Source organism: Tubulanus polymorphus, chromosome 10, assembly GCF_964204645.1.
Source record: "Tubulanus polymorphus chromosome 10, tnTubPoly1.2, whole genome shotgun sequence".
NCBI lineage: Eukaryota > Metazoa > Nemertea > Palaeonemertea > Tubulaniformes > Tubulanidae > Tubulanus > Tubulanus polymorphus.
The window spans coordinates 9098165-9118558 of NC_134034.1; the positions used below are offsets into that span (position 1 = coordinate 9098165).

Genomic DNA, 20394 nt, shown 5'->3' on the forward strand with positions numbered 1-20394 from the left:
CTCCATCAGGAATAACCAACCTCTCGCCTCTGTCTCTGAACTGGATAATTCAGTACCGATTTCGTCGTGACTTGATGAAAAAGACTCCGACCCATCTCCGGTCATTCATAACTCGGTCAACAACATGAGCTTACCCTCTGAATATACACACGACACGGTAGATACGTTGAAATTTCATACAAAAGCGCCGCCCCCTCCGCAGGAGAAGATTGAGTTTGATTTATCTCAGTCAGACATTTCTGAAGAGCAAAAGCAGGTCTTACAAAATTTCTTACATCAGAACAGGGACAGGTTCTCCACTAACTTACATGAACTAGGATTCTCGAATATTCAACAACATCGAATTGATACAGGTGATCACCCGCCTGTGAATTCTCGCCCGTACCGCCAAAACGCCACTGTGCGAAATGAACAGAATAGACAAATCGGCGAAATGCTTAAAACTGATATTATCACTCCATCTAACTCTCCATTCCAATCCCCGGTAGTCATAGTCAAGAAGAAAAATGGGGAATACCGATTTGCTGTCGACTATCGCAAGTTAAATGAAATAACGAAGCCCATGGCTTACCCATTGCCCAGAATCGCAGATGTGATTGACTCTGTGGGAGAATCTCAGGCAAAGCTTTTTACCACGCTTGACTTAAAAAGTGGCTTCTGGCAGATCAAACTAGATCCTACTACAGCCCATAAGACAACTTTTGTAACACAGAATGGGGCGTATATGATCAAACGCCTCCCGTTTGCTTTGAGAAACTCACCCATGACATTTCAGATGACTATGAACGAAGTTCTTAGGGGCTTTCATTGGAAATTTGCTCTTGTATACATTGACGACATTCTCATTTATAGTAGCTCATTTGAAGAACACTTGGAACATTTACAACTTATTTTTGATAGATTGAGAGAAGTAAATCTAACCCTACAACCTGAGAAGTGTAAGTTTGCAGTCAGCTCAGCCACTTATCTAGGTTTCATCTTCACCAAAGAGGGAGTCAAGGCTGATCCAAGCAAATGTGAGGCCATAAATTCTTTCCCTGAACCTAAGTGTCGAAAGGACCTCCGGGCTTTCTTAGGTTTATGCAATTTCTATCGGCGTTTTGTTAAGGATTTCTCATGTATCTACAAAATTGACTCCTCTTTTGAAAAAGGATGCCAAATTTATCTGGACTGACGAACATTGACAAGCCTTTAACCAATTAAAATCCAATCTGATATCACCCCCTATCCTGGTCTATCCTGATAATAACCGTCGTTATTTCATGTCAACCGATGCGTCAGACACTGCTGTAGGTTATATATTGGGTCAGTTCGATGAAGAGGGCCGAGAGAGGGTCATCGCCTATGGGGGTCGCTCTCTGTCTACTCCCCAAAGAAATTGGCCTACCCGAGACAAAGAGGGTCTAGCCATTGTTCTCGGTATCGATTCGTATCGTGAATATCTATCGGACAGGGAGTTTACCATTTTCACCGATCATATGTCCTTGACCCAACTTCTTAAGGCTAAGGATACATCACAACGTGTTACCAGGTGGACGACAAAAGTACAAGCTTATCAATTCACCATTGTCCACCGACCGGGTAAGCAGAATTCCAATGCCGATGGGGTGTCCCGACGAGATAACCCTCCAATTGAAGATGACAGCGATCATGACGATTTTCCCGCCCCACTTGGGGCCGTTCTACCGTCAAGTCGGTCAGACGTTTCAGTCTCTGCTAGTCGCATAGGTGAAGGCCTATCCAGCCACCCTAATGTTACTCCGAATGTTACTCCAAGTGATGACTCGATGGGAACCTGGTTGGAGACGGAACTAATGAATGTACAGGATTTACCCCCTGTGGTTTCGTCCATTCAAGATGTAGATTTCAGGTCAAAACAATGCAGCTCTCCAACTTATGGACCCATGATTGCTTTCCTTGAGAATGGTACCTTACCCTCAGATCCAAAACTGGCTAAATGGATAACAGCTGCAGAACACCTATTTCATATGTATGACGGTATTTTGTATCGTGATTTTCGAAGCAAAAAGGAAAAGTTGGCCAGTGTCGTCGCTCAGATCGTCGTCCCGGAAGACCTTCAGTTGCATATCTTGGTAGCTTATCATGATTGTTGTGCTGGGGGTGGCCACGCAGGTATCCAAAAAACGTATGACGCTATCAAAACCAAATGTTTTTGGCGAAATATGTATCGGGATGTGGTCCAATATGTGCAGTCTTGTGTGTCTTGTCAGCAATCAAAGGTTAATCCACACGCAAAACCCCGCATCTGACAAATCTGCCCATTGAGGACACATTAGGGCGTTGGCATATCGACTTCCTGGGGCCACTTCCTGAGGGAAAGAATGGCGAGAAACATATTTTGCTCGTAGTTGATAGCTTTTCACGCTGGCCCGAAGCATTTGCATTAAAATCACAAGAGGCATCAGAAGTGGCAAAGGTTTTATATAATGAAATTTTTGCCCGATACGGTGCTCCGAGGTCGCTTGTTTTAGATCGTGGAAAATGTTTTCTCGCTAAACTAGTTTTATCTATCTGCGAAATGTTTCAAGTTAAAAGATATCACACATCTGCTTACCACCCCCAAACAAATGCATCCTGTGAGCGCACTAATAGGTCAATTGCCCAAATTTTTCGTTCCTATATTAGCGAGGAACAGACTGAATGGCCCGATATACTATCTAGTGTTCTCATGGCTCTACGTGCTTCCCCATCGTCTCACACGACTGGCTTTTCTCCATTTCATGTCTTATTCGGAACGGATATGTCACTACCTATTGACACAACTCTAATTCCGAAAGAGAATTTGGCTAAAACTGTGCAGGAACACATTGCACGCAAGCAAAGGCATTTGAAAGTAGTCAAAGAAATCGCTACTCAGCAAACTGAAAAGGAACAGTTACGCAACAAAGAACTCCATGATAAGCATGCCTCGACACCAGATTACCAAGTCGGTCAAAAAGTTAGGTTGTTGCGTAAGCACACTAAGAAAGGAAAGTCTAAGAAATTCATGCCCAAATTTACAGGCCCATATGAAATTATAGCGTTAGGTAAAAATTTTACCTACTTTCTCAGATGTTGTCGAACAAACAAAGACCTGCCATCAGCGGTGAATGCTTCCCGCCTCAGTACTTTTGTAGACCGGGCTGATTACCCGCATCTACTACCTCAGCTCGAGAATGAGAGTACACATGACGACTCGGTAACTGATTCTCAAGTCATGGTTACACCTGACATTCAGGACAATGAAACAGACACAGCATTTGATGCTACAAGACAGTCCCTGCAAGAGCCGACCACTGATAAGACTTTCTTTCCAATTGATAAGATATTGAAGATGCGTACTAGATCTGGCATTGTAGAATTCTGCGTAAAATGGTCCGATAAATCTCCAAATTCTTGGCAACCTTCTGATTATCTTACGCAGTCGGCCAAGGATGAGTTCTTCCGTACCCACACGAGACAGGGTAAAACGCGAAAACGAAGGTCCTGTTTCAAGAGATCATAACTCGATTTTGCTGTTTCACCTGTGATTGGAATATTTTTTTAAGGAGTTTGGCACGGGTAGAGACAACTTATATGTGCTATGAGTTGTGCGCACAACTCTCCTTTCGCGTCTCTTGCTTGAAATAGCAGGTGTCATACTCCTAGGTTGAATTTCTTTTTACAATTTTACAATTTTTCGAATACTGGAATTTGTTGAAGGATTTTTCGTGATTAGTCTCTTCCCTTGGTGAGCTCTGACTTATCTCGTGCGGGATGTTTCTCTCGTGTCCGCCTGGATCTGGTACAACTTACGCTGTCCGTTAGTTGCCACCCCACACCGGTCAACTTGAATCGTCGTGACAGGTTATCTTGAATTTTGTACAATGCGTCTTCAAAGAGAATGAATCTGTGGTAGTCTAAATTTTGTTGGGTAATTGATTAATTACATTCCGTCGAGGATTACCTCCAGTTGAAATACTACATGTCGAGTTTTCGAGTATAATATGGATCTGGCGTACTATTTACCCATGTCATGGAACTTGTATTACTTTCATAGTACAGGTCATTGTACATACTTATATTATAAAAAAAGTATATCCCATGTTTTATAGTATTTTTTAATGCGCCGATGTTGCAGCTACGTAAATGGTGGCGGTGATTTTTCTGTATCTGTGTATTTTTTTACTATATCTATGATTTGATGAGTATTTCATATTTTTATATGATAAGGATTATTAATGTTACTTCACCTGGATTCGGGTTAATTTTTCTAATATAACAATATCGATGAGTCACTGTCTATTATTAGGGGATTATGTTGATTGTTGCTGATGTTTTGCCATGTATTTACCCTTTTAGTATTATTAGAATTATGTAACGGAATACGGATGTAGAACTGATACTGTGTGATATTGTGTTTAGTAAGTTTTTAGGGATATATTACAGAACTTATGTTGGATGAGATGACTTTTTATTTTTACCTCCCTAGGCTTGTGTGTTAATTTTCTGCTTTTGTGGACAAAAGCTTGAATATAGTGTGGGAGAGTTAAGCAAGGAGTATTTTTATCTGGAACTGCGGATTGTGTTTTCATGTTTAAATATTGTAATCAATATTTTGCCAGGTCATTTGTAGCTAAGAAAACATATTTGTAGATTTTTCCTATGTCCATTAATGGATCTAACCCTTAGTCTTTGTCACTTTTACCCGGATACCGTTTTGGCAGCTCAAGTAGGCTGTCTTGTTTATTGAGTATTTTGTCTGCCTAGCGAACTGGCACTATTTTTGAATAAGTGATGTAATAGCAATATAAACAACTCTCAACTCACCTGCCCTCGCAACTAGTTTAGCTCTCATCAGGTAATTAGTTTCTTAATATGTCACTAAGATTTGGATGAACCAATCGCTAGAAGTTTTGGTCACTAATTTCTTGATGGGAGTGTCTTAATCAACTTAGTTTTTGGCAGCACAGATTTGATCACTCTGTGCCTGCTTTCCAACTGATTAAGACGTAAAATAAACTGGTATTAACACATAAATTCAATCGTTTGAATTTTCTGGTGAGTTACATCCATTTTTCATAGTTAAATTTTACATATGTTTTGGCATAAATATGTACCTAGGCTTAGCTGAGAAATCAGACCTTTATGTAACACGTACATTTGGAGAGTCAATTTTTATAGATTAGGTATTTAACCTAAAATGACAGCTAATGATTATTTGTTTGTAGAAATAGGCCTTTGTATTAAGTATGTAGTTAAAGAAAAGTAATTTTAGGACAATCTCAGTTACGATCTGATGTAGTTTGATTAAACGAGTAATGATATTTAATTCTATTCTGTGTATACTGTTAACTAATTATCATACACTCTGTGCCTGCCATCCAACTGATTAAGACGTAAAATAAACTGGTATTAACACATAAATTCAATCGTTTGAATTTTCAGTTTTGTAAAATTGGCAACGCGCAAAAAGTCCGTTGCTAAACGTCAGTTGATTTTCACAATCAGGATTGTAGACATTGTCGACGAGTAGAATCGGTCGACAATCGGGGTTGTAGACATTGTCGACGAGTAGAATCGGTCGACAATCGGGATTGTAGACATTGTCGACGAGTAGAATCGGTCGACAATCGGGGTTGTAGACATTGTCGACGAGTAGAATCGGTCGACAATCGGGGTTGTAGACATTGTCGACGAGTAGAATCGGTCGCAGCCGAATTGCTCCTTTTCTATAAATGTATCTTTGAGCGGGGAACTATTCCACGCTATACTGGACTTGAACCGACCTTACAGCTTTCTCTATTGGTTAGCGTTGTGATCACACAAAATTAACCATAAGTTTGAATTCTCACTGATCTACTACATCTCTATAACAAAAATATATTTCATATCAGGCAATTAGCTTTGATCCGTGGTCAGTGGACAGCAGCTACGAAACATTTAAAACTACTACATTATCATTCCATCTATTCATTATTATGTATACATAATATGATATGATATCTTCTTTGTTCAGTTTAAAAGTCTTGATCGTAAAAGTTTGACAAGTTTCGCATAATGGTACCGATACGCACGTTCACGCGAGTGAAATGTGCACGTTACAGGCTCAAATGCGCACGTTTCAATTACAAATGGAAACGTTGTTCGTTCAAAACCCTACGTAAAAATCTTATGCGTTTTAGCGGAATTTCAAAGTTAGCTCGCTACCTACAACAAAAATCGGACAAGACTTTTTCAAGCGACAAATTTAAATGTAAGAGCTAGTAGTACTAACGAAGGATTCACTAAACATATAGGCCTAAATTACTTATGGGGGTTCTGGTTAGCACTGGTAACTGGTCAGTACTGGTCAAGCATTGGTCAGTTAAACAATTTTTAGATTAATGCCCACATCATATCTAGTTATTTGACACCAAACGACTTAATTGTTTGCAAAACAAATAATTTAGTATATGGTCAGTACTGGTCATGCATTGGTCAGTTAAAAGACCATGGTCCACGCCACATTTGATACCAAACATGATTGGATTGTGTCGTTTCGAAAATTTATCTGTTGGGCAATTTGTGGTCAGCCCTGGTTCGTTAGGTTCTTATTTTGCGGGCATTTTATCTCAAACCACCGAAAGACTGGATTACTAATTAATTCACCAGATCATTAATTGCTGAAAATGAAGATTAGTGTTCAACTAATAGTCCTTGTCTGAACAAAATGTCTCTGGTATGGGTCCTATGGAATCATGTCCTTAACTGTACACCGTACTGTATCTTTGTACTGTATCATTTTATGTTCACTACTACCGTAATTGACTATGATGTTTTCAAGTGGTCTTAAGTACCGCTAATAGCCGAAAATAGTTGATTTATGTGAAATTTACATACAGCGCCACCCGTTGGTAGTAAAACTAACCCGAACAATACGGGTGTTAAATAGATACGCTAGCAAACCGGCATTCTCATAATGGTGTGACAGACAGTAGTGTCAGGGGTCGCGTTAGCGATATACCACTGACACTAAGGTTCTCAGTGAAAGCCCATATTCAAATGCCTGTGGTCAGACGTTGTAAGGAACCGTAACAACGGGGTCTGACTATTTCAGATGGCTGGGAGTCACCTTCATTTCGGTCTGCAAATTATACATTTAGACTTTACCTACGTACCTAAAATGGCGGACGATTCAACTTCATCTTCCGATCCGTCTTATTGTTGTCATGATTGTCATGATTTTATGGCGGTGTCATCACTCATCAATGAACACGAATTGAAGTCAAGAACTAAGTGGTGCGTCTGGTGGAAGGAAAATTTCTCTGAATATTGTGGTGGTATGTTTATCTTTTACCGTAATTTTAATGTCTCTCTGACTCTAGTCTTGTTAATTGTTTTCTGTTCTATCTATCTAGGCCTATAGTACAGTATAATAACTTATAAGCTGATGAGTGTTGTGTTAAGAAAACACTTGTCGTGTTGACATATGGCCTCGCAAACAGCATATATGCACCAGTACGAATAAGCCTTCCTGTACTGTTTTTCGATATGATCGTATGTCTATAGGCTAATACATGCAGGCGCGCGTCACCGGAATTACGGGTATTATTGGGGCAAACCACTTCATTTCATTTCAGCGAAATCACAATATATAGCCTAATGGTGATCATTACAAAAAATTTGGTCGTAACCAAAATTATGGGGGGCAGATGCTTCATCGCCCCCCCCCCCCCCCCCTATGATGCCGCTTTGACAAGCTGCCAGTTTTGCTTGGCCTAGCCTACTTAAACTATAATTTTCTGGTTATATTTTTAATTCTATAAATGCTTGACTTGAATGGACTTAATACCAAAACATATTTTTGTTGGGGGGTGCAACATGCTTTTTTCTCTTTCACTTACTGCTTTTTGACTTAATGTTTTTGTCTAATACTCCATATAACATGTATATGATGTATTTTTGATAATGGTTATTGGGATCATTACACAGCACAAATGTGGTGTCGATTAGTTACATAAAAAATATGCTAATTATTTTAATATAGGAACATTTAAAGTTGTGGAAAATTTTTGTCCATTGTAAATGTGTGGACTCATTGGCATATATATACCGGTATATATATATATATATATATATATATATATATATATATATATATATATATATATATATATATTAGCTCACCTGTTGCCGAAGTGTGCAGAAAATAAATGTTATCATATATATATATATATATATATATATATATATATATATATATATATATATATAAAATAAATGTTATCATATATATATATATATATATATATATATATATATATATATATATATATATATATATATATATATATATATATATATATATATGATAACATTTATTTTCTGCACACTTCGGCAACAGGTGAGCTAATTTGGCCATTTTGGTTTGCTTTTTAACTTTTTACACATAATAATTTTTCATATCTTAGTAACCCGATCGTTGTAGAGAAATGTTTGACAATCACCATATTTGTATATCAATGACTTGTAATATTCACCATATTGTACTCAATGTCACCTAACATCATCTGAACCGTATGCACTATTAAAATGCTGTAAGGCCGTGTTGTAATCCAATTTTCAAATTTCCAAGTCAATCAGAACTATGTACATGTATATTCAAATTTTAAAATTGTGTAATTTGATTTATATCAGAACAATGTGGTGTTTATTCAAATTTAGAAATTTGTGAAATAAAAAAGTTTGTATGGTACATATATATGGTTTTAGTTTATATTTTTGTTCAAGTTGAATGTAATTTACGAGGACTTTTTAAGGAATTTCCTTTTGGTTAGCAGATCTCCTGATTGGAAATAAGTTTCTATTGGTAATTAAATTGAATTTCATTCAGACAAAAAATGGGAATTTTGTTTGAACGAATTGCGCTGAGGGACCGAGTTCGTGGAACGATTTACGGGATTCGAACCCAGTGTATTGTGCTACGTTACATCGTAGGTGAAGTCTAAATGTATAATTCGTTGACCGAAATGAAGGTGACTCCCAGCCATCTGAAATAGTCAGACCCGTAACAACGACTGGTATTCAGACTAAGAGGGACGAAGAGACTAAGATCCGCGACAACGCCGGTCCTTCCCCGGTCGCGCAAGGATTAGACAAGAAAATTGGAGATAATTCTCCAAGCGTCTTACCCTCACGTGAATCAGAATGTTCCCCCTAATAGTCAACAATAATAGACGTTGGAAATACTAGCCGGGAGACGGGCGCATCGACCGGCCCGCAACCTGCTCGGAGCCAACATTCACAAACAATGCTTATCGAGGATTCCTCGTGAGCGACACCTCACGGGGGAAGCCGGTGAAATAAAGAATGGCGGCCCGCGAACGCGAAAAATTGATATAGACAAGATATCAGATAAAGGACATATAAAAGACAGGTAAGGGTTGACAAGCTCTAAAAGAGGGCGGGACCGGAGTTGGACTCTGTAACAAAAAGGAAACCCGCTATTCCGCTACAGTTGCAACAAAACGGAATGGTGCTTTTTCCAATTGGTTGTGCCGTGGCCACTTACTAGCTATGTTCACGGGAATTTTTTTAACGGATCTGTCATATCATGTTATATATCAAATGAAAGCCTAAAAAATGATCTTCCAAAGGCAAAAAGAATTTCTAAGATTGACCAATGGGCATTCCTTTACTTTCGCACCGCACTATGTTCCACTCTGTCTACGTCCTTCAAACTTATGTCACTGGTGTATTTTTGTATGGGGAATCTTATGGTGAAGTCCGTTTTTTAATATCTCTCAACAGAAAATAAAATTCGCTTTTTTATAAAATTTTCTTCCTCCAGTTTTTACGTGCTGCAAATGGTCGCCATGTTGGGAATCAGTAAAAGTCGGACTATGGCCTCCGGTCTTACTAACTACCGACAGAAACAGTTAAAAAGACACATTTTTGGAATAGAATAGAAAAAATGATTATTATTATCGGATTAATAAAACGGTCAATGATGTCTAAGAAACATACATGATACAGAAAATAAAAATATACAAATATACAATATATACGTGCCTCGTCGAGTCACAGCGGATAAAATTGTCGGATCAAATCGACCCTCTGTAGTCCCGTGCATCCTCATTTGCTTCGCTTTCGCACAGCTCCACAGATTTTCGACGTTGTTTGTATGCACTCCCGTGTTCGGATCCACGAAGTGCAAATTGTGATTAACAGTTGCGTGCTGATATCCAGCGCCGGGAATATTTCCAATTTGATTGTAAGCCGCCCACATATCGCTTAGAATCGTACTGCCCGGAGCAATGTGCTGCTGGATTAGTGGCAGTAGGGTTGCTGCATCCCTACGTCCATGTGGGCACTCGACAAGAAAAGCCTCCTTCGTTTCCACGCAAATTCCTCCGAAAACCCACCGCTGTGCGAAGGGACGCGCGTGGTGGTTTGCCGCTCTACAGGCTCTAGAAACGAGTGTTTCGTCTATTTGGACCGTGAGGCCAGGACCACCTATCACCGGCGGGTTGATAAACAAGCGTTGTTCGCAAAGATCCCGATGAAAATTGTTCCAAACAACCAGCGTTTTTTCCGAGAGCTGCAACATCTGTCCCATCGATGCTTGGCTTATATCTGAAAGCGACCAAAGATACGTAAGAAGTACCAATTTCTGTACTGGTACCCGCGAATTCCTGAACCAGCTACCATCCTGTAAACATAAATTGGAAACAGTTAACAATAATGGATCGAATGCTGCTGTGATTTGATATCAATAAAATTGCTGGAATGTAACTTACTTTGACACTAATTGTTGAATGAGCCCGATTTGCGCATCTCCACACATATCCGATTGAATCACGCTGTTGTTGGCCTAAAACCATCGGTTCATTGCATTGTCTGCAATTAACCCTAGCTTTCAAAAGTTCGCGATCTTGGCACCACTGAATGATCGCTTCGTTGTCGTTGAGTTGTTGAATTAAATCAATGATAGTGATATTTTCGTGTGTTGGCCACTGTCCTCCGGCTTGAGCCATCTTGAGACGTATGGTGCGAGGGCATTTTTACTTTCAGTATTTATTCATTTTGGAAATTGATGGCATCAGCGGCATTTTCCACAGGTTGTTAAACTATTGCTGTGGGTTTGTCTCATTCATCTCATTCCCACAGCAGTGAACTGCCGTGGGTTTATACATTGTTATATATATATACTAAAAGTCCTTTGATCATGATCTGTCACTCAGTCATTTGTTATATTGTATAAAAACAGAAGAGATGCCCAGGATCCCAGTAGCCGCCCGTGTGACTTTCCCATATCAAAAAGAAAAACAACCTATTTAAGGAAAATTGTAAATTTATTTTTAGGATTTTATGAACAACGTTACACATTTACAAACATTATTTGTTAGATGTTGAATACTTGAAATATTTTTCATACTTTTCTGTATCAATAAAATCAATTGAAATGAATTGATCCTATTACGACTTTTTAACACAACCAAAAAATAATTGCTGACGAGATGACCATCACCTGTGAAAAAAAGCGAATTTTATTTTCTGTTGGAGATATTAAAAAACGGACTTCACCATAAGATTCCTCATACAAAAATACACCAGTGACATAAGTTTGAAGGACGTAGACAGAGTGGAACATAGTGCGGTACGAAAGTAAAGGAATGCCGACCAATGTACACAGAAGTTACGTGCCCTTGAAAATGTAAGGATTTCAAAAATTTTCTGCCGCAGTATTAGTAAAAGCAGCACTTAGTGATCGCTCCCCAGTAACCAGTCATTGTTGCGTTAATTATTGTATTTAATTGATTAATATTTTACATTTAACATTTCTTAATTAATTTAAGGTAAGTATCATATTATAAATGGAAAGTGTATGTAGAAAACAGTCATTTATAAGTCACGTAGGAAAGTTTGAGGAAAAATGTTAAACGCAACGATATTTTCTCGTGAACTCCAAAAATTTGTTATGATGTTTACCTAGAAAGCGTGCATGGTGACGTTTTGATATAACTTCAATGTCGAGGTTAGTATAACTTAGTTTTAACTCTAACTGGAATTTTAGATATCTAAAAATAAAATAACAATTATGAAATAACTAATATTTATAACGTATTTATAAATACACTGACTAATTTACAGCACTGTGATATTTCCGCTTTGTATTTCTTCTTCCAGTTTCTCAACATACAATGCATCATCATTATCGTACTTGATATTGAATCATGACGAGTAACCAGGAACAGAAGAAATAACCGTAGCTAAAAATTTGGTGAGTACGCCGCTATCATTTGGATCGTCTTCATTTTTTACAAGCATTTCATGACTGATTGTTTTCCCTATCAAATTTCCAGCTCGTTCTCTTTCCGTTGCGGTTGTTGGAATCGCTTCTGCTGCTTCGACAAGCTGAATGACATTTGCTTGTAGTTCATCTAAACTTAAATTCCTTCTTTTCTTTTCATCTACTCTCACAGAAAATCTGTATATAGAGGCATCATCCCATTGCTGCTGGAGAATTATCTCACGGAACCTTAACTGTCCCTTCAAAGCCATTTCTTTATCACTTTTGGTTTTCAGATTATTCAAACTCTGGATAACATCTTGGGGAGTTTGCCAAAAGCCATAATACATGATGTCTTTGATTATTAGTTCTCTTTCCTTCATTTGCCGTTCTCTTTTTTCAGCTAGCGCCTTTCTCTTATCAGCTAAGTTCTGAATTCTTTTTTCAGCTATCTCTTTTCTGCGCAATTTGTAAAGCTCTTGTATCTTGCGGCGATCAGTCATGGCTTTCTGTACAAGTGCTTCTTGCTGTTTTGTAGGTTTTGATGCTAGCCAGTCTTGTGTCTTGTTGAGGGAGAACATAATATAAGCTTCAATTCCAATGTGACTGATGTTGGGCTTGAATCTGAGTAACTGATCAGAATAGGCAAAGACTCTTTCTGCAAACTTATTGTGTAGCTCAGCACTTCCTGATGTTGAATGTTTCTCATTAGTTGAGAATTCACCTCCCTCCAAAAATTCCTTATACTGTTCCTTGAGCAGATTGACAATAGCAGGTAAGATGACGGAAAGTTGCAGTTCACATTCATTATCATATTCAGATTCTTCTATCAAACATGAATATACATGATCTTTCTTTACAGGATATATGTCGCTAAAGACTTCAAGTTCACCATTCATAAATTCACTGATCCTGGCACTAGCACTTTCGATGTAACTGATGAGCTCTGGAACAAATCGAATGAGGTCTACCATTTTTACTGTTTTATCCTCAGTGAGCCTCCACAATGGTCCAGTGATGAATTTACTGATTAGCCCTAATGCTTTACATCCAGCGATATTGTCTACGGATTTAAGGTCTGCAAACACAGACTTCAAGAGGCGATTTGGATTATCAACCATTTCCAAATAATCATCTTTTTGTGATCAGCTTGCTGTTCATCTTGACAATTGCGCTTATTGGACATTTTGAATGGTATTCGCAGCCATTTTTGAAGTTCTTCCTACAAGAAATGAAATTTGGCTAATTGCTTCACTGGAGAAAAAACTGAATTTATATTTTTGTCTCCCTTCAAGTTTATAATACTGCATTTATAAATTCTATCATTATTGTAGGACTGTAGAGTATTTTTCATTCTTTATTAAAATTAATTGACAAAAAACTCTATCTTATGTTTTTATCAACTAAAAACTATTATATTATAAAAACTATTATAGATTCGAGATGGTCGAGAATGTCATTTTCTAATGATGAGATGTAACATTACCTTTTTTGATGGCCGATTCTTTGACTTCAGCAAACTTTCATGATGTTTCACCATCCTGTCAAGCTTGGTATAAATTGAACTCTTGTTTGTTGATGGAAAATGTTCATTTATCCATTCACCACATTTCTTCCTGCCATTGTTTTTATGGTAATGAAGATCATCACTTGTCATTAATGAATCATCATCGACATCGCTATCAGGCTGTAACATGATTAACCTATAAATAGAAAGTTTACGATGAAATGTATAGAAAAACAAATTCAGATTATATTTAGAACTGTACATAGAATTTTGGCCAATTTGACACAAAAAAAACTAGGCATGTCCTATTTTGTTCGCCTACTTCTAGTTTTGATCATTCAGATTTTTTCACTCAAAAGTCTCAAAAAATTAATTGGATGTCCATATAGTCATACTTATTCATTATTGAAACAACTATGGTAGGCTATTAATGAATAAGATAGGCCCATCATATGGTTTTGTTAAGATTCTAGCTTTTGGATATAAGAAATGGCCAGAAATGTTAATGATTGGGCATCTTTTTATTATGAATACAGTCAGCTGTTTTCCGCACGTGCGTTTGTTTACAAATAATCGATGACGTAATCACCGCGACCCTTAAATAACGCCCTCGTCGAGGAAGTGCGCGAAATTGCGGAGATCCGTAATTTATTTTATTTTGCAGACGACGTTATATTCCATCAGATTAAAGCTTATTTTCGTTGAGCTCGATTGAATTAAATCCGATTTTTGAGTTCTTAGTACGCTGTTTGATAAAAAATTGTCTTACCTGGTGTCACGACCTTGCATTCATAACTTCATATATTCATGCATTCTGCATGCATGCATAGCTTATAGCTAGCTGTGTGTTTGTTGGGATCGGCGCACCTTTCTCAATGTGACCATTCAACCCTAGCGGTCAATTCTATATAAGATTTGGTTTAAGCGTCGTTTCACTAGACACGACAAACCCGTCCAGCTGTTAGGACACCGTATTGGGTGTAGTATAGTAACACATGTATGCTGTTCACGGGGTAAGTTAAACTATTCTAATATTTATTCTTAATAATCATTCCAAGCAAATTGCTTAATAGATAAACCATTGTATTGTTCTATCTTCGGATAAATCTTTGTATTATAATCAAATAACATTAGAATTGAGACGCACGTTTGGTTTGCAGGGTTTATGACCCTTATAAATGTCGTAACAATAATTGTTGTTGTCTTTTAGTTTGTGAATTATATCCACTCAGATACGTCAAGTGAGTGCGTGTCTCGAAACCTCCCGTACTCAAGCTACGTCAGTTAGTGCGGTTAACGTCTGAGCGCCTGATATTTCAGTTACTAACGGACGGTCGTCAACATTCGCAATATCCTGGGAGACCCACATACGTTGATCAGTGTGCACCCATCAAGGTCACGTCTCACTCGGATACCACCACGGCTCACTACTGGAGAAGTGTGATCAAACTCTAATTCTAACTCCATTCTAATTAACTGTAGAAGTTACGTTGGAATAAATTTGTAATTCGTTTTGTTTTAATTTAAGAATTCTTGTCGTCCGTTGTTGATTCTCTGCTATCGGATATCCTATTGGGGTTTTCCACGGACCCTCGTGACACCTGGGATTTGAACCGGCTGGCTGAGGTTAAATTTCCGATTAGTTGTAAAATCGATGAAGCTGTTACAAAAAAGAAGGTCATTCGCCATTGATATGCTAATTTCTGGGCTTCAAATTCATTATCCTAATAAGGAAATATATTCGGTTAGAAATGCATATTCATATCCGTCGCTTCGCGATGAAATCCAAGATGGCGGCGTATTGTTTACATTCGAAGCGAAAATTTGCCAGCGCAAAAACCTTGTTTCCACAGTAATTATTGAAAATAGACATGATGTAACGCATCAAAAGACAACATAAGCAAGTACTGTTTATAAAAATACGTTTATTAATTTCTGACAGTGTCTCATTTATACGCTATTTAACCCTGAAGTTGGCTTGTTTCTTAAAATTCCCCATGCCGGCAGGCTGAAAAATCCAATATGGCGGCTCCCGTGAACATCGCTACACTTACTGTCTGTCACACATGCTCTTCGTGCGACGTTTTGGTCCGTAATTTCGTTAATAATCGGTTGATCTGTAAATATTATGCATCAATTTGTTCAGTAAGGAATTTGCATTCAGAAATAAATCATGAACTGGCAGAAATTTGTTTGTGTTTTCTTCTATCAGCGATAGTTTACCTAGCATACGCTCGCTTAATGCTGAAAAACGGCTTTTATGGCCCGTCACGTGGCGCCACCTACTGTATTTTTATATGCTAATGAGCAGGTGATGACGCCACTGTAACGTTTCCGAGCGTCCGCGGAGCGGATTTTTCAGCATTACGCGAGCGTATGCTGAGTAAACCATCGCTCATAAATGAAAACAAAAACAACTTAAGTGAAAATTGTTGTTTATTTCTGAATGCAAATTCCTCACTGAACAAATTGATGCATAATAAAGGTAGATAAACCGATTATTAACGAAATTACGGACCAAAATGTCGCACGGAGAGTAGGTGTGACAGACAGTAACAGGTATGTGGCAGAAAATTTCGAAGTTATCCTACAATGATTACTTTAACACAGCTGAAGAGAGCAGGGAAAATCCTTTCCAAAAATGCCTGGTTTGTCTTTCTAGCTCAAATATTAGGGAAATTATGAAATTTTGAAGATCTCAAAATGACACCCGTAATTAATAAGGCAAACAATAGGATAAGTGTGATTGCAAATGGGTAAGAAACGCACAAAAAGTACCATAACTTCCTTAATATAAAAGATAGCACCATGAAACTTTCAGGGATGATAAAACATAACAAGAGTTGCAAATATTAGTTTCAAAAGTTCATATAGATTTATTATTCTAAAAGTTATAGATATTTAACTAATATCAATTAGCCTAATAATGATACGTAATTATCGAAATACATGAAAATCTTTGTAACTTCACTAACACAATTTGATTTACAACATTACAAGGTCACCAAGCAAGTAATCAACAGCAAATTCATAATTTGTCATATCAGAGTCCTCTCCATCATCATCATATGTTTCACCTTCACTCCAATAACAAATGACATACACGCTCTTAGACTTCAGTCTTTTCATTTTTTCTATCTTCCCGTAGTAGAAGAGTCTAAGATTTTTCTCATCATCATGCCAGTAGTGCCCGACATCTCGCCCGATACAGTCCCCAGACAGCAGATCAGTTAATTCTAACAGTTGATCTGAATCCAGATCGGGGAACGCTGACCCAACCTCTTCAGCCGGTGTTTCTCTGAGTTTTTTCTCCATTTTTTTACGATCAGCCATACAGCGTTTTTGAGTTTTGCACGCTCGCCTTAGTGAAATGTCTCTTAGAATTTGTTTGGCTTCATTGCGACTTTCTGTATTGTACTGTCTAGCTTGCTTGACAGAAAACTGCACTAGGTGATCACGCTCTGGTACTTCGAAAGTGTCCATGAACTCATTTACACGATTTTTCTGTGCACGTAATTTAGATGACAAGAAAACCATTGTTGCAAAAAACATCGTTTGGCTGTTGACGAAGTGCAGACAGAATATCATTTTTTCGCACTAGTTCTCTGTTTTTACTATCCTTTCCACAAATTTTGTGTTCTAGCGGACTTCCAAACAAGTCTGTTTCTCTCGTTAAAACAGACAAAATATCTTTCTTTTGTTCTTTCATCATTGCCAGGACATTTCTTACCAAGCTTATACCATGCAGATGATTTATTTCGGTATCTTGGGATGTATAAAACCTCTGCATCCACGGACCAGTTAGCAGTTTTCCCATCAACCCAGCCACATGCATTTGCACGATAGCAGTAATATGGTTGAAGTCGGCTTTCAGAGCGGTTCTTAGGCCACCACAATCGGTTCCAGTGTCGAGAAATTTGCCAAACATTTTCAAGTGGCAAAAGTATTTCCCACATATGTGGAAAAATATATGCAGACGATTTCCACGATACCTTGGAATGAATCCCAAAGGTAAGCCATTTTCCATCAACATATTTTTAAATCCAGTTGGGTCACCTTTACCGTCTACAAAACGGAGTTTGTTCATTTGCAGAACAACATTTCCAGCCATACAATCATTTCCGAATAGTTTTCCATTTTCAATTTCTTCTTTTTTTAGCGCAGCTCGAACTGTTGAGGCGATAGTGTCCAATGGATGAAGGTGGCAATTTAATTCAGTGAGTGATTTATCCCAAGCTCTATTTACTAAAACGATGGTAGCGTGGTTTGTATTGACTCTATCAGTCATACTGTTGGTGATTCGACTAATTATATCTGCGCGGCGTTCCTGGTAACTGATATGTTTATATGCAGAGTAAAGTTTAGCAATATGATCGAATGAGGTTATAATATGACTACTGTAATCCGCAGCGGTTCCACCAGCTAAGCGGTCAATTGCAATCACTTGACAGCGTTCATTCGAAAATGTGAGATGGATGCTGTTTATATGGACTCCTTCTTGTGTCGTAGCATCAAAACCTAGAGTGATGTTATCATTCCTAAGTATGGTTTCAACAGATTGAATATCGCTGATAACTCCAAGTTCTCGACACATCTGTTCCACTGTTGTTCGATGCGGAATATCCGTTTTATAATCAAGTTCAACGTCGAACCTCGATGCAGACTGTTTCAATAGAGTTGGGATATTGGCGGTGGGCACCTGATTAACTAGAGCATCATAAACAAACAGCCGAGTTGATACTTGTATCTTCTTGTTTTTACTCTCTCTACTGAAACTTTCCACTGTCCCTGATTGAGAACTGTCCAATTTCATCTCGAGGTCTTCAATAATGTCATTTTTCATATCAAGCTCCGATTTCAGCTTCTTCACTTCCGGTTGATCCACTAATTCCTGCTCCAATCGATCATTTTTCCTTTTTAACTTTCGAATTTTGTGATTAGCGATTCCAAGCTTGACAAAATGTTCAGTTTCTGAATATTGTTCTTTCATTGCAGATATCTGGGCATCTCGACGTCTTAACTTCTGGGTCAAAACACGAACATTGCGTTTTTTTAAAAGCTGATACTCTAAAAACGCGATGCGCTTCTTCAGTCTGGCTGACATATCTGAATGCAACTGGAGCGACTTGTCAAGTCGCAACCTGAGTGATGGACATTTTGCACAAACTGGAGTTGATGAACTCTCCGGCACTGATGACATCGGTCTACTTCGAACTGGTTTTGTATGACATGCAACAGAGAATCGCTCCTCACACAACGAAGAAAATTTGGCAAATTCGTTTGGATCGGTCAGCTTCTTAAATTTGTTGACTTTCCCGATCAAAAGCTGAATACGTTTCTTAAATTCGTATGGAGTAATGTTGATTGTTGGTTGTAACGCTGTTATCGTTTTTGCCTGGCTCTTCTTATTCTTGTTGAATGTATATATAACATGTCCATTCTACATCTTCTTCAATTTTTGAAAATCTTTCCAGGAATTCACTGCCTACACCTATTTTCCGCGTCTTAACATCCTCTTTAACCTCCATTTGAAAAGATCTGCAAATTTACCTCCAAATTTAAGAGAAAAAAAATCTATTGATAAAATAAGATTCAATTAATTTCCATGCAATAAGTGTCTATTTAAACCGAATTAGCTAGTTTGTAAATACATTTTTGAAAAGCACATGCGTTTATTTACTATTGACATTCGCATCAGCCAATCAGGTAACGAAGACGATGTCACGTGACCAAGAATCGCCACAAAGTAAACAAAAGAAAACCCTTTCAAAATCATTTTAAAATCACATATTTTATTCTCAAAAGTACTTAGACATTTACCAAACATACTAATCTTTCGATTATTCATTCTAAAACATATTTTCGGCAATTTATAGGCCCATATTTCGACCCAACACCAGAAGACAAAACATCGTAATTTCTTCAAAAATGGCCGACCACGTCAAAATACATCGTCCGTTCCGGGTAATATTTTACAATGTTCTTGTCCTAATATCTACTTCAAACTTCATCATTATTTCAATGAAAGACATAATTCGATATGCAAATAGGTTTCATTAATATGCAGTCTCACCTAGAGGTATATTTAGCGCTTCGAAATCAGGTAAAATCTTCAAACTTCGCAAATTTCCGTGATTCTTAACCGATCAATAAAATTCGAAAACGAGGTGGAAGTCCCGGATTTCCCTGACATCATACTAGGGAATCCCATAGGTATTCCTCAAAATAAGCCAATCAGAGCGATTTTAGTAGGGGATATCCCTAAGAGAGCCCATTTCCGCGTCACAGAATAATCGAACTGCGCGTAGCACGATTCTGCCACATACCTACTTAACACACAGGGGCTTGTAAACTGGCTTGGATTTTACTTCCGGGTTGTTGATAATCTCGCGAGAATGGCGCTAAATTTAAACTGCAAATAAATCTAAAATATCACAGAAATACCTCTTGTTGAGGTAAGATTCAAGAATAGGGGACTAGGTTGTCTACACTCCTAATATCAACCCGCCGTCGAAATACTTACCTCCACTGTAATTTGCATTAATCAATACAACAGCCGACGATTTTTTGTCAAAGTAATAACCCCTTGATTAGAAACTATAACAACAAACTAATCCGCCAATAAACCACAAAT

At 38.0% G+C, this 20394-nt stretch overlaps 1 long non-coding RNA gene across 1 annotated transcript; it reads left to right on the forward strand.

Annotated features, from left to right (window-relative positions):
• The first annotated feature begins 9263 nt into the window (after nucleotides 1-9263).
• Nucleotides 9264-19196, forward strand: LOC141912092 (uncharacterized). Its single transcript, XR_012620123.1, has 4 exons — nucleotides 9264-9397; nucleotides 17479-17771; nucleotides 17920-17977; nucleotides 18756-19196. It is a non-coding gene; the product is annotated as an uncharacterized LOC141912092 (long non-coding RNA).
• Nucleotides 19197-20394: the final 1198 nt, after the last annotated feature.